General features: G+C 43.4%; 1 long non-coding RNA gene across 3 annotated transcripts in view; it reads left to right on the top strand.

The window, feature by feature from the left end:
• Positions 1–599: 599 nt before the first annotated feature.
• LOC309848279 overlaps positions 600–18082 on the top strand; it is a 37853-nt gene continuing 20370 nt past the window's right edge. For all 3 annotated transcript variants that reach the window (XR_014302937.1, XR_014302938.1, XR_014302939.1), the window contains exon 1: positions 600–685. This is a non-coding gene — a long non-coding RNA (uncharacterized lncRNA). The remainder of the gene's footprint in view (positions 686–18082) is intronic.

The following is an 18082-nucleotide window of genomic DNA, read 5'->3' on the forward strand; positions in this document are numbered from 1 at the left end:
AAGCTCTCAGCCAGAAGTTTGCATTAGAATCACCTAGAGAGCATGTAAAAACTGCACAGGCAGAGTGGTGAGTTCAAGCCCCACGTTGGGGGTAGAGATAACTTAAAATATTTGGGAAAAAAACCCCACAAAAATCTGTACAGGCACGGCCACTGCTTTAAGAGATTCTTGTTCCATAGATCTGGGGGCACAGAAGACCAGCTGTGTCTTTAGCAAAGCCCAGGGGCTCTTTGGATTAAAATGTATCGCCTGAGTGCATCCAGCTGTTTCCAGCACCACGTTCTCTCTCACTGTGCTCTCCACCCGGAGCCTCCCCTTTGGTCTCAGGACTCAGTATTTAAACCCAAGCGTTCTCCTTCTGCAGAACTTTCCAGTCTGTTCAGGTGCCCTTCTGAGTGCACTTTTGGAAATCATACTTGTGAGTTACCCGTTGCCCCCTGCCCCCCCCCCCCCACCTCACTCCTAGTCACGCCTCCTCACCAGCGTCTCAAGAGCAAAAATTGGGCAATCCCTAGTGCCTAGCACAGGAACGCCCCGGCCACCGCAGCCATGACCGCCTCGTCCCGCACCCTCCACCTGAAGTGCTTCCGCACGGACTGCACTTCTCATTTCCGGTCCCTCCTGTTCTGTTCAGATCCACTGCCTCACACCCCCGGGGCTGGCTTCTGATACTTCTCATCACACAGTAAGTCACGTCAAGCCCGAGGTTCAGCAAAGGCCAGAGGATTTAGTCAGATGAAATAGGTCAGCATGACTTGGCTCTTGTTTTCCATCAGCCAGACAGCCAGTCATTGCCAGTAAGCTGGGTTGGCCTTTTGGAGATGGGGCACTGGGGTAAGGGTAGTCCAACTGCCCTACTGGCTGCCCTCCCCCCGGCATCTGAGAGACGACCCAAGAATCTGCCAGTGAGTCATACTGAACGTTTTGCTGTCTACACACGGTGAGTAGAGGCAAAGGCTTAAGAGAGGGGCTAATCTGTAGACACTTAAGCAACTTTTTCTCTCTCAAGTCCCCTTTGCACCAATCTACAAGCTGTTGCTCTTCTGTTATATGCCCCCCCTCTTCCACAGATATGTTACTCAGGCTGTAAAATTAAAACACATAAATTATTGAACATAGTTTTATGATATTGGGTTAATTAGATAAAGCTTCCTCCTGAAAACACTCAGCAAATAACGCAGGGTTCTTTCTGTTATTATCTATTGAATGTGTAAAACACAAGTCCCCATTCAGCCTTGTAAGTCTGGACAGAGAAAGAACACTCCAGGGCCATTAGATTTAGAAATCCAGACCCTGGGGTCATTCTGACCATGTGTACAAGCAGTCCTACAATAATAAAACAGGCAGGCATTTAAGGGGAGAAAGCACATTGCGATGTGGAATAGTTTCCATTGCAAGTTGCCAATTTGAAATGATCTTTCTCTGACACGATTTAATTTGAGAACTACTGAGGTCATTTCCTTTTAACTCAGTTCTACATAAGCAAAACTACGTTAACCAGTTAATTCAATGAAACAAATAGTTGAATCGATTTTTTTTTTTAAAGAATGGAATTGACTAGTTATTTTCAATTAGCTGGCCTACTTTCTTCAAAGGGGCATGTAGGTAGGTAGAGTCCAGTGCTAATGGATATGGAGGGCACGGAACAGAGTAGCCAGCAAATCCTGTCTCTTGCCTCCGAGGGGCCCCACGCACTATGCAGGATTCAGAGTTACAGGATATGGGACTCTGTGCTAGGAGTGAGCTTGCGATCTACTTGGAAAGATGAGCCACCAGAGGATAACTAACGTGCAAGGCAGGAGAGGGAGAAGGAGCTCAGGCAATTTATAATTTAGAATGTTCTAGAAAAGAGCTCATGACTGGGAAGACTTTATGGATCAATTAGGACTGAGCGATAAAGTTTGGGCAGAAGTTGTGGACAGTGAGAAAAGAGAATGCAACCAGGGATAGGCTGGAGGATGGCCAGTATTGGCTCAAATGGTGGAGAAATAGGATAAATAAAAACGCATTTGAGGGGCGCCCGGGTGGCTCAGTGGGTTAAAGCCTCTGCCTTTGGCTTGGGTCGTGATCTCAGGGTCCTGGGATTGAGCCCCGCATCGGGCTCTCTGCTTAGCAGGGAGCTTGCTTCCTCCTCTCTCTCTGCCTGCCTCTCTGCTTATGCTCTCTCTGTCAAATAAATAAAATCTTAAAAAAAAAAAGAAAGCAATTGCATAAAATGAAGGCAAAACCCAAAGGGCCTTATTTCCCAAATTAGGCTTCAATATGGATAAGAGGTGCCCTCAGAGAGCACAGAATGAAGGCAAAGCTAGGGACATGTGCAGGGGTAGGTTTGTGGTAAGACCAACCACAATTCCTACTTGGTGAAATGTACCTCCGCCACTGGTCTGCCTCTTCATTTGCATCTCATTCCCAACCAACTGCTGCTTATCAGCTACACAAGTAAGAGGAACATTTTTACTTCTCTTAGATAACTGCCTTACAATTGTTCTTCCTTATGAGATACCCTCCTATACCCTACCAAGATAGAGATTAAAGAGAAAATTGACCAAAAAAAAAAATCCAGAAATTTAAACTTAAAGAATAGCATGAACATAGTGATGCTGACTCTTCATATCCCTATATTAATTTATACGTTTCCAGTTCTTCTCCAGGTGGTTCAGAATAATATCGTCTCTAAGAGTTGTCATGAGGATTAAGTGTAATGTTGATGAAAATGGATCTAACTTTAAACTAGGTACATACCACGTACCCAGAAGGTATCAGCTGACTTTTATCATAGATTGATGGGTCTTTGTAGTTACCTTTGCCAAGCTGTAATTTTTTTTTTAGTAGCAGCTTCTCAGATATCTATGGTAGATTTCTCATACTCCATTCCTCCACACACTTATCTATCCAGAAATGAACATAGTTACTTAGGCCTAGCCACTTAGTATATTCTGTCTTCCCAAACAGAATGTGTAAGTGAAGGCTGGACATGATCCAAGCCAATCAGGGATACCCAATTCTAGGATTTGAACTGGCATCGTTGGGGAGAAGAATCTCTTTTCCTCTGACCTTACTAATTGTATGGAAAACTTAAATTAGACTTGCTATGGGTCCCAATATATAGAATAATCCTGAGAATAAAGGTAATAAATACAGAACGGGGGGGTGGAGAGAAAGAGAAAGAGAGAGAAGGAGGGAATTTATGATATCTTTGGAGATTTTTTTATGAATCAGAGCAACTTTTGGGCTTTACATCTTTACTGGAACCAATAATTTTTCTCTCTGCCTAAACCAGTTAGAGATGCTTCCCTTGCAGTTTAAAGAATGCTGGCCATTGGAGAAAGACACCATGACCTCACTGTTCAAAGAAAGAAACTGAAGCCTTGAGATCATAAAGATGTATTCAAAGCCAGATGGCTGGTTAATGGCACAGAGATGAGACCAACCACCTCAAAGTTTTCATCTATAACATGGGCTCATGAGTCAGCCCTTTCCCTCTGGGGTGTGGCTGGCCATCCTCAATCCTTTAATCTTAGCAAGTTCCCCATTGCCATAATATCTCCAGCTGCAGATAAGACAAGACAATGCCCTAAATCTTCACTTTCCCAAGCTTTCAGTTTTCACTTGTCCAGGAAACACTCTCAGTATGACTTCTACCCTACTCTACAATTAACCTCAGAATTCCAAACTTCCTGTAATGTTCATCATCACGTCTCAGTATCCTGATTTTTTTGTAACCCCATGAATCTGACTCTTCCTCCTGAATATACCTCCAGAAACCCAGATACTCTCTCTATGATGCTCATTTCATCTGGAGGTCTCTAGGCAGTCTTAACTTCCTGGGACAACACGTCGAGGTCTTTGATCTGGACTTCTCCCCTGAGCTCAGCTGCCTAGTCAGTGGCTCAGTCTGGATGTCCACATACCCCACGGTGGCTTCTGTTCGGAATGAAATTCTTCCACATAGAGATAACTGTCTTCTTTTCATCAGTTAAATCTCAGCACAAATGCCATTTCATCTCGAGGGCCTCCCCCTCTACCTCGACCAAATGATCACTATACAGCTCCTACCCTCACTCTCAGATATTCCATTTTATTTATACTATTTCATTTATTCTAGAATAGGTATGATTTATTAATTTGTCTACACACTAACTGTGTTTCCCCCTTGTGCTAGTTAGATATTTCATGGAGCTAGGCACTCACTGACTTTTATCCGTACACATTTCTTATCATGTGTTCTCTAGGGCTCCAAAAGTCTCTGGGTCAGCAGGGTAGTTCTGGCTTGGCTGGGCTCACTCACATAGCAGCCCCTAGAGGTAACCTGGCTTTCAGCTGAGACACCTGGGCTCCCCTCTATATTCTCTTTCATCCTCCAGCAGGCAAGTCCATCCAGTCTCATTCACAAGGCGACAATAGAGTTCTGAGAGAGAGAGTAAAAGTGTGCAAAGCTTTGTGTCATTTCTGCCATAGTCTATTAGCCAAAATTAATTGCCAGGAAAAATTGCCAGTGTGTGAGTATACTACCAGAGGGCACAGACAGTGTAAAAACCTGAAGCCACGGGCAGTGTGCCATGTCCTTTAGCAGAATCTAAGCCCCTTGAGGGAAAGTATCTTGTCTCCTTAGCTGTATCCTCAGCACTTAAAACAGTGTTTGGCAAAAGGTATATATATTAAACACCCAAAGAACAAATAATCCAATCAAGAAATGGGCAGAGGACATGAACAGACATTTCTGCAAAGAAGACATCCAGATGGCCAACAGACACATGAAAAAGTGCTCCATATCACTCGACATCAGGGAAATACAAATCAAAACCACAATGAGATATCACCTCACACCAGTCAGAATGGCTAAAATAAACAAGTCAGGAAATGACAGATGCTGGCGAGGATGCGGAGAAAGGGGAACCCTCCTACACTGTTGGTGGAAATGCAAGCTGGTGCAGCCACTCTGGAAAACAGCATGGAGGTTCCTCAAAATGTTGAAAATAGAACTGCCCTATGACCCAGCAATTGCACTATTGGGTATTTACCCTAAAGATACAAACGTAGTGATCCAAAGGGGCACGTGCACCCGAATGTTTATAGCAGCAATGTCCACAATAGCCAAACTATGGAAAGAACCTAGATGTCCATCAACAGATGAATGGATCAAGAAGATGTGGTATATATACACAATGGAATACTATGCAGCCATCAAAAGAAATGAAATCTTGCCATTTGCGACAACATGGATGGAACTAGAGCGTATCATGCTTAGCGAAATAAGTCAAGCAAAGAAAGACAACTATCATATGATCTCCCTGATATGAGAAAGTGGTGATGCAACATGGGGGCTTAAGTGGGTAGGAGAAGAATAAATGAAAGAAGATGGGATTGGGAGGGAGACAAACCATAAGTGACTCTTAATCTCACAAAACAAACTGAGGGTTGCTGGGGGGAGGGGGTTTGGGAGAAGGGGGTGGGATTATGGACATTGGGGAAGGTATGTGCTTTGGTGAGTGCTGTAAAGTGTGTAAACCTGGTGATTCACAGATCTGTACCCCTGGGGATAAAAATATATGTTTATAAAAAATAAAAAATTAAAAAAAAAGGTATATATATTATAAATACATATGATATATTCAATATATATACACACGTATATACATATATACATATACATGATCATTTATGTCATATATGTGTATGTGTATATTATGTATATATGATAATTTCTGACTGACTGATTAGAAACCTGAGCTCCTTGCTTGGTGTCAAATGCCTTCTCTCCACTCTGCATTGTCTATGAACTCATTCAAAATGAAAATTGTGTATTTTTATACTATGACTATAATACACTCAATAGATGTAGTCTCTTTTTTAAATAGCAAATGTTTGGCTAAGAGGACATTGATAGACGCTTCTAGGGTCCCCACCAAAGAGGCAGAGGAAAGCACATAAAGGAGGGTTGTTTGGGGATGGACGGTGGGGTGGTTTGGAGAGAGTGGAGACAGAACTGCCCTGCTGGAATGGAAGTGCCGTAAGGACAGGGATGGTGTCTCCATGATTCATGGCCATGCCCAACGCCAAGCCCCATGCTTTGCACACTGGGTGGCTGATACTCCTATTAATTGAAGGAGTAAATGAGGAAAATGTGTGTTCCTGTCTAGGAAGCCCAAGGATGTTGCAGGGTATCACACACACACACACACACACACACACACACACACACACACACACCTCTGGGGAGTCATTCTGGGAAGGAAAGCCAGAAAGTTGAAATACAGGAGTTCTGAACTCAGACAAGATGTGTGGAGCAGGAGACTACATTTCCTGGCGATGTCTTGGAGAAGACAGAGGAATTTCAGGAGCATAAGAGAAAGGATGGGAGGAGAGGGTGATATTTGAGGCTTAGGGTGAGGCCTACCCAAAGGGAGAGGGTTGATTAACCGAGGAAAAGAATGCTGGTGCTGGTGTCTCCAGGAGAGGGAGAGAGACAGGTCAGTGGAATTTGGTCCAGTCCATGTCATTCTGACGGGAATCACACCAGCGTGAGCTCTTGTCTTCTCTCCAGACCCTTCCGAATGTCTTAATGTCCTACACCAGACTGAAACACTCTGATAGGAATTATTTGATGTGCTCTAATTTAAGATCTCTGCATGCAAATACTAGTTCCAGGCTGTGTGGGGGCCACCCAAAATTCAGGGTGGGGCCAGGGATATTTTGAACATATTTACCCTTCAAGTTGACCATATGTGCTTAATTGGGCTGGTGCTCTGGCCATGGTGCCATCCCCCACATGCCCTGAGTGGGGTGAAGATCTTATTGGTGCTTTCAAGCCCCAAGAGGCCTGTAGGGAGTGCCATGCTGGGTCCCATGAAGGTAAAACCAAGCTGACGTTGGAATTGAAGCTTATTGTTCCCAGCCTGTGCCTCTTACATATTAAGCAATTAATATCTGTGCCATCCTGTGAGGACACAGGAAAGCACGCACATCTTCACACATGGGCACCAGATGACTTGGATGCAGAGCTGTCTCAGCTGCTTTTAGCTTCCCTTGAAAACACCAGTGAAAGCAAGCATATAATGTGTTCAGAACATTTACCACATTCTATATGGGTTTAATAGAGAAGACCCTCACTTTTCTTCACCACGGCACTAGACTTCCTTTCATAAGTGGAGATCTGAAGGTTGGAAAGAAACAGAAAGAACACAGTATTCTTCTTTAGCTTCACTGTCTCCGTCTGTAAAAATATGGGGTGTTAAACCGATTCTACAGATACGTCGTGAGGATGGGAAATCACATATACCATGGTTTCCCATCATACAGTAGGTATTCCATAAATGGTGGCTGCTCCTTCTGCTGTTTCTATGACTGTCATTGTTATTATTATGATCTGGTACATGCAGAAATTTCTTTCAGAGAAGCTGATGACCTGTTCAGTAAGGTGAGGCCAGAAACACGTAGAGTAGGCAGCTGAATGAATCGCTTGGGCTGCGTCCCTACTCAGAAGACTACTGAAGACCATCCTTGGAAATAACAGTAGCTCACAATTCCATCTCACTTCTCCGTTTCCAAGAGCATTTGCAATATTCTCTGGTGGTTCAGTCACAATAGGCTCAGTTACGTTGCAGCAGTTGAATAATTTCAAAAATCTTTGTGACTTTAAAAGAACAAAGGTGTATTTCTCATTCATGTTCTGTGTCTGTCATGGGTTGGCAGGGAGATTTGATCACCAGATTTAACTTAGGAATCTAGGATGATGGAGCCAGACCATATCAGTTGTTGGTCACTGGGCCAGAGGGAAAGAGCTCTGGAAAGTCTAGAACTGACAATTAAATGCCTGGCTTGGAATTGACATGTGTTACTTCTTCACAACTCAAATATCTATCACATGACCTCCCTCACACCCACGGGGACAGAAGTACAATCCCACTATGTATCTGGAAAAGAGCTAGAAATTATTGGTGAAGGGTGTTGGTGATGGCCATATTTTGCTGTCAAAGCCATTTTTCAAAGTCGGGGAACCAATATTATCACTCAGATCTCACTGAAAAGGATAACTACACTTAAAGAGAAGGCCGTCAGGTGCATGGATGGAAGGAAAATGGTGCTATTTTTGCCAATCAGAAAATAACTTTCCATATCCTTACCAAGTGATATAAGAATTGAAATTCTTGGCCCTCGCTTCTTTCCCAGAGGTACTACCTATTATTTCTGCGACAAACTACCACTCTGTTCAAACCCACTTGTTTCTCTGTGCTTGCTTACTTCTTTAGCTAAGCATTTATAAATTGCTTCTTCTTGTGGAATTTTCCAAAAGCAGAGAACTGAAGAGTTACAAGGGACACGAAAAACTGGTTTTTGGGTTATCTGTTACTTTTTACCAAAATACCTCAAAGCTTAATGGTTTAAACCAACCAATTTATTTTACGCACTGGTGTAGGTCAGGAATTTGAGATAGATTTGGATGGGTGATTCATCTCCAACCCACAGGGCATCAGTTGGGGCAGCTGGGACTGGAGGAGTCACTTCCAAAATGGCTTCTTCCCCCATGTGTCTGGCACTGTAGAGCTCCTTGGCTTTCTCCCTCTCCTTATATTACTTCATATCCTCCAGGACCTCTCAGTAGAGCTTGAGCTTCTCACAGCATGGTGCCTCTGAGTAGCTGGACTATTTAATATGGTGGCTTGGGTCTCTAAGGATGAGTGTTTCAATGACCTCATTTCAGAAATCCCCTAGTGTCACTTCCACTGCATTCAACTGGTCAGGTGAGTCATTAAGGGAGCCCAGATCCAAAGGGAAGAGTTGAGACACCTTATCTTGATAGAAAAATATCCCCTCTGCCTCATTACCAAAAGTTTAGAAATCCTGAGTGGCTTGCCAAAGTTGAACAGGTCTCTAAATTCCCATCCAGTTTCCTGCCATTAACCAGATTTCCCCTTTCTCTCTTATTCACTGCAGGCTTTCTCTGGACAAGATTCTTTACTCATAAACATATGAAACTGGAAAGATGATCTCTAAGGTCGCCTTCTCTCTAACATATATTTATCGAGTCCTATAATTTGCATCTCTCCCTCAAATTTTCCTCAAAATTCTCCCCCATGAAAGCTCTTCTGATTAACAAAACCTGGCTTTAATCACACACTCCCCATTAGTGAATTTCCTCAGCACACATGTGGGTAGCTTTTGCACTAAGATCAAGTTCTGTACTTGTTTTAATGTGTCACAAGTCCCAATTCCCAGTGACTTCATCCGACATTGATCTCTTCCTTCCAAAAATTCCTATTACATTTTTAGTTCAAACCACAGAATTTGGCCTTTGAGGACATGGTGTCTTGCATTGCTTTTAAATTGTTTCATGTGTATAAGTTATGTCTTGCCAATTGGACCTTGAGCTTTATGGCGCTGTCCATGCTTTATTCTTTTAAGAACATAGCACAGTATTGGGTGTAAGAAGTGAGTAACAATGCCTATTGATGGTGTTTGAGTTTCTTCTTCACTTCTTATACTTACACATTACTATTCAGCTTGTCACTTCACTTTCTGATAGTTTACCAAGAGCAGAAGCTTTATTCTGGTACATTGGTATCCCTCTAAAGAATTGTATACTCTAGTGTATCATTCATGACCCAAACTTAATAAATTTCCCTAGGGTAGATTCCTCTTTCTGATTTGCTAATCCATGAGCTGTACCCACACCAAGGAACTTTTTCCAAAACTGCTCCCCCCAATTCTTTATCTGTATATGATTCCATGTTTTCTTACAAAACCAAATCATTATCAAATTAAGAAACTGAATATCAAAGCAATAATGTTATTAAATATACAGTCTATAATCCAAATGATCTAAAAAGTTCCAAAAAGATTTAAAAAGATCTGAAAAGATTTTTTTCAATACTTTTTTATTTATATGGTTTTGGGTTTTTTAATCCAATCTAGAATCATACATTGCATTTCGTGGTCGTGTCTCTTTAAACTCCTTTAGTCTTCATGAAATTGATATATTTGAAGATTTCAGGCCAATTGTTTTGTAGATCATGTCCAAGCCTTGACGGTTGCATATGTGGCCAAACATTTTGCATTAGAAAGTTCTATGGGTGATGTATATTTCCCACGGCCTCCTTAAGGATGCACAAAGATCCTGTCTGTCCCATTATCAGGGATGTTAACTTGGAATACTGTGTCACAGTTGGTATTTACCAGATTTCTCCACTGTAAAGGTACTCTTTCCATTTGTAATTAGGTGAACTGTGGAGTGATATTTTGAGATTCTGTATGTAATCTATCCTTCTACAGCTTTTCACATATGCTTTCAGCTCCCACTGATGACCCTTGGCCAATTAATTCTTACCAATGATGTTACATTTTTAGGTATTGTTTCAATCCCCTATTTTCCACATCGGTATAAACTCATGAATTCTTTCTTTAATCCAAGTATTGTAGCTCTCTACCACAGTTGTTTTTTTGATATTTGGCCAGCGAGAACGTCTTTAATCTGGGTACTAGACCATTTTGACGCATCTTTAAGATGCCCTTGGATTTCTAACGTAAGATTTCTAGGCTTGTCATTTTCCTGCCATATTTCCAGGGGACCGTTACTAGTGTTAGCAGAGAATAGTACTGAGAAGCCATGGTCTCCTTGTGGTTTCTGAGGTATAGTTAATTAAACTGAATTTTATGAAAGATAAATGTACAGAAGTGAAAATTCCTTTTGGAGGAGGACTGATGAGTTATGTAATTTTTGAAAGCTTTTACAGTTTCCTTTTGTTTTAGGTTGCAAGCTGGTTTGATATTCTTGGGTGTCTTGCCCTAAGAACTTTGTGTTCTTTCCTTTTCCTATCTGAATGACTAAAGAAATCATTATTTTTTTCTCAATTTCAGTAACATAAGTAGGATTTTTTTAGTGATGAATGTTTATCAGATTTTCTTATAACATGATATGCCCTTTCTGCTTTTGAAAAAATTTTATATTGTATCTATGAATATGTCTTCTTTTTTAAAAGATTTTACTTATTTACTGAAGAGATTGAGACAAATAGTGAGAGAGGGGAGGAGAAGGAGAAGCAGGCTCCCTGCTGAGCAGGGAGCTCTATGTGGGACTTGATCCCAGGACTCTGGGGTCATAACCTGAACTGAAGGCAGTTGCTTAACCAACTGAGACACCCAGGGGCCCTGAATGTATCTTTTTTTTTTTTTTTTTTTTTTAAAGAGAGAGAGAGCACTTGTGGGTGTGAGAGGGGGGCAGAAGGGGAGGGAAAGACAAAATCTTAAGCAGGCTCCATGCTCAGTGTGGAGCCTGATGTGGGGCTTGATCTCAAGACCCCGAGATCATGACCTGAGCCAAAATCAAGATTTGGATGCTTAACCAACTAAGCCACCTGGGGGCCCGCCCCCCACCTTTTTTAAAGGATTGCACTCACAACCCTCAGACTGAGACTTGAGCTGAGATCAAAAGTCAGACACCTAGCCGACTGAGCCACCCAGGAACCCCATGAATGTATTTTTTTTTTTCTATTTGTTTACTTCTATGCTTTATATGTACAAATTATTTTTATATGATTACCTTTAATTTCATAATCCAATATATTTAATCTTCTCATTTTTTCTTAGTCTGCATTCACTGTGATGTCATGCTCCTTTCTTCTGCATTATTGATAGATTTCTTCCAATGACATTTGTTTCCTTTCTTAATTCTCGTATTTGTTATGGGGTTCTTTTGACTCTTGATTTGTTTCCTTAGCTCTCTAGTCTCTCTTTTCCACTCATTTGGCTGTTCAACCCCTTAAACTTCGAGATTCTGTTTTGAGTTTGTGTTACTAAGCTTTCTTAGTTGCCATGAAGACATTGTGACTATCTCTATCTTTACTTTTCTCGGTTTCCTCTTCCAGGTTGTTGCCTTTTTTTTTTTTTCAAAGATTTTATTTATTTATTTGACAGACAGAGATTACAAGTAGGTAGAAAGGCAGGCGGGGGCAGGGAGGGGGGAGGGGGAAGCAGAATCCTCACTGAGCAGAGAGCCTGATGTGCGACTCAATCCCAGAACCCTGGGGTCATGACCTGAGCTGAAGGCAGAGGCTTAACCCACTGAGCCACCCAGGGGCCCCTGGGTTGTTGCCTTTGTGCGTATTTTGCATCCTAGTTCCTTTTGATAATTCTTATGCTTGCTGTATTGACAGAATTGCCATGTTGTGTCTCTCTATATTGTTCATGCTTGAGCAGCACTCTGTCAAACTTCCATTTACTCTGACATTGTGTGAGTGACTTCTTAACTCTGTTTTACCTCTCTTTCATCTGTCCTTCCCTCTCAAGGACATCCTGAGGGCTGGGTATTTCTTCTTTTCTTACTTCTGTGCAGTGTTAGGCAAACTTTTTTTTTTTTTAATAGACTACCTGAATTAGCTCTCTACTCTGAGACACTCTTTAAAATCTCAAAAGTACATTCACCTAATCTTGGCATTCATCCTACTCACATGGAGAATATTCTCAGGTGTGAAGTCCTTTCTGAATTTGACCCGAGTCCCAGGAGACTTCATTTCCACAGAGAGAGATAGCTCCATCCTCTCCTTTCCACGAAGCACCCTGCTCCCTTACCTCTTCCCCCCACTTCGAAATTGATGGAGGTTATGGTATCATTCAGTATTCTTCTTCTCTATTATTATGTTTATTATTTTAAAAAAGATTTTATTTATTCATCTGAAAGAGAGAGCAAGAGTGGGGGAAGGGGCAGAAGGAGCTGGAGAAGCAGGCTCCCTGCTAAGCAGAGACAACCCCCAACCCAGGGCTCCATCCCAGGACCCCAAGACCAGTCCTGAGCCAAAGGCAGACACTTAACCAACTGAGCTACCCAAGTGCTCTGTGTATCTATTATTTTTAATTGAGTGGGCTATTAGTAACTGTTTTCAAGATTTCTCAACCTCAAAAATATGACTTTGGTTGGGGGTGACATTAAGAGCCAAATTTGTTTCATCTCTGCTCTTAAATATATTGTTCCTTTCTTAGGCCATCACTTTTGAAGCTTAAAATATTAGGTAGGTTCTTTCCTTACTTGGTGGCAGCTTATAGATTTTTTTTTTTAAAAGATTTTACTTATTTATTTGACAGACAGAGATCACAAGTAGGCAGAGAGGCAGGCAGAGATGGGGGGGGGGAGCAGGCTCCCTGCTGAGCAGAGAGCCCAATGCAGGGCTCAATCCCAGGACCCTGGGATCATGACCTGAGCTGAAGGCAGAGGCTTTAAACCACTGAGCCACCCAGGTGCCCCAGCTTATAGATTAAAAAAAAAAAAAATTGTCTTTAATTAGATACTAAGGGAGTAAAAACATGTGAGGCTGTTTCACTCTTTGTAACATGGAGATTCTCCCTTCATCTCTCTTCCCTCTCTGGTTATACAATCAATCTGTGCCCATTGTAGAAAGTTTAGAAAACAGCCAGGGGAAAAGATAGAGTGTGAAAGAGAAAGAAAAGAAATAAGGCAGGAAAAGATCACGTGTATCATGCCAGATAGTAAGTATTATAATCTTGACAGGTTATAGCTTTTTCTACAACTATATTTTTAAAACCAAAACTTGGATTACAGTGTGTTTAACATTTTGACTCCCGCTGTTTTCATTGGACTCATTTGACCCAGTAATTGCTTTTTTAAAGACTACAAAATACCCTGTATATGGACTTTCCAGAATTTTGTCAATTATTAACGTGTTGTTGTTTTAGGTTATTTTGGTTTTCAGTATTCTACACAATGTTGCTCTGAGCATTTTTATTGGTAAATCTCTGTCATCAGCTGATTTATTTCTGTCGGCCACAAGGTTGAAATCCAAGTCACTGCATCCAAAAGTTAGAACTTTTAGTCTCCCAGTGCACTTGCCAATTTGTTTTTTTCAGAAACATTTACCTCGTCTAAACAATATGAAATAAAAGGGTCCATCCTACGCTGCCCGCCTCACTTGACTCCTGCCTTGCTCTATGAGGCTTTACTTGTACTTGCCTTTCTGGCCTAGACCTTGGGGTTGCACACAGTAGGTGCTCAGTGGGCGCATTCAGGATGGATGGGCGTTCACGTTCCTCAGGGTCGTGTTGATTGCCTTAGTCTGTGTCTTAGCAGGTGAATAAAGACGACAGCTGAGGAGGTCAGGTATTGGAGGAGTGGGGACTCTCCTTCACAGCTGGATGCCTGGACAGTCCTTGCAGGCACCAGTGTCCAGGGGCGGGGGAGATGTGAGGCAGGAATGGAGACCCGCTCCTACAGGCGCTGCATCTACAAGGAAAGCAGGCTGCAGTCCTAGCCCCGGGGAGAAGTGCAATGGCACCAGACTCGGTCCTGATAGGCAGGTCTTTTCCCATGTGTTCTCTGGATGCCCTTGCTCCGCGAGCCTGTCCCATTTGTGTTGACCACGCAGACCATCTCAGGAGGCAGCAGCACAGCAGTGGTCACGGCCATTCTCAGAAGCCAGGTCTCAAGCTGCTTGAAGAGCAGTTCTGTGAAGCCGCCGCATCTCCAATCCTTACCTGCGGGGGAGGCTCTTTATTTCAACCATGACTAAGCAAAACTGCATTGCAGTTGGTGTGCCGTGGCGGGCCACCTAATGTGTGCAAAACAGTCTACGAGCTCCTGAAGTCACAGTGATGAGCAAGGCACAGTCTCTCTCCTTCACTGGCAGAAAACCCCACTCTCCTCCAGGAGACGGCAGAACAAGGAGCGGAATGGTGGGGCGGCTTGTGGGAGCAGAGCAAGCCGTGGGACAGGTGCACGGCTGAGGGACCACTAGCCCGACAGCCCCGGCGGCCCAGGCCAGCAAGGGACTCCGTATCCTTAGTCCTCCCTCCACCTCCAGAGGGTTCTTCCGTATTACAGACAGGCGGTGATGAAACCTGGAAGGGACAAGCAGTCCCGGAGGGGCGGGGAGAGGTGTGCTGTGGACGGTGCCTGCGAGGCGCTGATTCCAGCTTCTTGGGAGCTCTAGGTCTCAGCCCCATTTGGCAGAGCCAACCTCTCCTTCCCATGAGCCCTGCTGCCTGCAAACACTGGCTGTGAGGTCCATTTCTGACACTTCCTCTTCATTTATTTGCTTTTCCTTTCGGATCATTCCTGAGCCCTGTCAACATTTTTTTTTTTCATCCTCACTATTGCCAAGCTAACTCACATCTGAGATTTTCTAACTTGAATTTATGTTTTTCTTACGCTGCTTATATTATTTTCTTAGTGCCCATTAGCTTGTGTTGAATTATTAAGTTGTGGTTTTTCTCTGCTCTGTGGCCATCATTTTTGGCCTGTCTCCGTTTTGTGTAGGTTTGTCATTCTGAATTATCCTTTTTTTCCCCTTCTGCGGTGGGCAGAATAGAGTCCCCGAAAAGTTGTCCGCCTCCTAATCTCCAGGACCTGTGTGTGTTTATGTTGTTACATGACAGAGAGGCATCACGTTTGCGGAGAGCATAAAGTTTGCTTTTCACTTGGCCTTAAAAGAGGGAGGTTATTCTGATCAGCTGGAGTGGTACAGGGTGACCACAAGGGTCCTTTCAAGTAGACAGGAGAAGAGGTAGAATGAGAAAGAGATTTGAAGGCCTCTAGATGCTGGGGAAGGCAAGGAAACTGTTTCTTCCCCAGGGCCTCCAGAAGGGGACAGCCCTGCCGACATCTTGATTTTAATCCAGCCAGTCCCCTTTTGGACTTCTGACTTCTACAACAGAAAAATAACACACGTGTTTTGCTTCAGGCCACTGAATTTGTGAAAATCTGTTACGACATCAGTAGTAAACGAATACATCCTCTTACACTATCTTTGCAGGAAGTCCCAGGGTGGTTCTCTTCTGTTACCTATTCGAGGTACGATGAGCTGAGGGAGAGCTGCTGGCCCTGCTTGGGCTCCCCCAGGCCCTAGTGAGCTACAGTCTTGCCGGGGACGGGGGTTGGGGGGTAGGGGAGGGATTCCCCACCCGTGCGTGGGCTCCTGCTGCAACTCCTGAAATGAAGTCAAAGTAACAGAACCCTATTATTTTTACCTTTAATATTCCAGAAAGTATATCACTTAGCCTAGACTTTGACTTGGGGACAAATAGGAATTGGAGAATATTCTGCTTCTTTCTCAGTTCCTTTTAACCCTCTTCCATCTTCGTCAACGGGCAAACCCTTTTTGATTTTTTTGGAGGGGGAGGGAAGGAGAAGAAAAAAAAAAAAACAGAAGAAAGAAGCTTAGTGAGTAGAAGAAAGGCAGGACAGAAAAAACACAGTCACGTTCATCAGCTCAGGTTTCAGATGAAGGTCAAGCTTTCTACAGCTATGACTGATCCTCCCACCCCCCCCAAACCCTCTTGACTTTCTCTTTCTCAGTCCGTGTGTGGCCCTGGAGCTCTGGAAATCATTCAGACCCCTGCATTTTGATAGAATTTTCAAACAAGCAGGCTCTTATGTTGAAAGACTGAGATGAGAGCATGGACACCATCCGCGCCACCTCCCATCTCTGCCCCTCCAATCACATGCAGTGTGTGCGTGGTGGTGTGTGTGCAACGCACACTCACGTCCACGCACACACACCCATTCACCCTCACGCACACCCCTGTGAATTACCAGGACGAGTTGAAGGCAAAATTCCTCCACCGACAGATGAGGCCGGTAGAATGTATAAAGAGAGTCTTGTTATGCACCTCCTGGGCTGGAGAAATGCAAATGGATCCAAGTCCTAGCGCGAGTTCCGAGGAGCCGCAGGGCGTCGGGCTGCGGCTTGCTTATTACTTGCTTATTACACTCAGTTGCCTGTTGTTCCCGCCGTCACCGATTTGCACCTGCAATTACCTCGTCACACCTGGGAGCACACAGGTTTTGTTGATTCCATTTCAGGAATGCTCAGCCTACGTGTTTCCCAGAATAAAGAGCCTTCCAGAGTTCTGAATTCAGATACTGAGGTGACAATTACTTGTGTTCTTGATTGTTTAAAAAAGAAAGTAGGAAAAGAGAGAGAGAGAAAAAGACAGAGAGAAGCTGCAGAAACAAAAGAAAAAGTAGGCAAAGTCTCACACCTCCCTTCAAAGGAACTGGATTTGCCAATCTGGGAACTTTCAGCCTCTGTTGCTTTTGCTTTTAAGTATCAGTGAATTCAGCCCCCCACTAACAAGATACAGAAATTCCACGAACAGCTCGCAGGACAGACTCTGTCATTTTCGACAAAGGCGGCTGGAAATCATTTACACCGCAAGATTGTCTGTGGTGATAACAAGGTATTCGAGAGGAGAATGAGTCTGAGATAATCTTCAAAAGGTTCCCTAGTGAAATCTGCCCCCACTCTCCAGAAGATTCCTCTGGAAGAAAGCAGATGCCAACACGTCACTTCGGGTTGTGGAGACTGACGTGATTTTCTGCACCTGTGCTCGAAGCTGCCTGTGATTTCTGGATGCGGGGAGTTACACGAGAGGAGGCTGGAGTTCAGTGGGCGCCACAGGTCAAATCGTCTGAGGGTTTTGCTAGCCAGAAGTGCATGAACCATACTTCCCAATAGGGCAGCAAGTATTTCTTCTGGGTTTCTTCACACACGGTTGAGTGCAGTTTGGACCTGGAAGGCCCAGCAGCAGCTCCAAGCTGCAAAGATAAGTGGCGAACATGGAAAGGGCTTTCCTACGGCCTCTGAGTATATTGCAAATCTCAGAAAGATACAGGCTCCAAGATATTGGCTATTGGAGTAAGACCGTCAATATCTGTGAGGCTCTGCTAAGACTAGAAATCGTTTCTAGATGTTCAAAAATGCATTTTTATTAATAAGAACAGTGGTTCAGGGGCACAGATTAAATCATACTGAATACATGCCACACCCTTCCCAGGCGATGCGACTTTTTAAAAAACTCCGTGCAGTGGTGACTGTTAATATCCGCACATCACCGATCGGGATGCTGAAGGCTGAGGAACACTGGTACCTTTTCCAAGGACTCATGAGTACTCACTTTTAGAAAAAGTATTGAAATTCAGTAAGCTCGACTCCAGAGAACAAACGCTTGGACACCGGACCTACAGATAATTTGTAAATATGTATTTGTGGAGAGAAAGGTAGTCTTAATGAGTTCTTTTCTCTTGGATTCGATATTCGACGTTGACCTGATACTGTCTCGGAGACACGGGGATGTCACA

This window comes from Mustela nivalis (genome assembly GCF_964662115.1).
Source record: "Mustela nivalis genome assembly, chromosome: 14".
NCBI classification, from domain to species: domain Eukaryota; kingdom Metazoa; phylum Chordata; class Mammalia; order Carnivora; family Mustelidae; genus Mustela; species Mustela nivalis.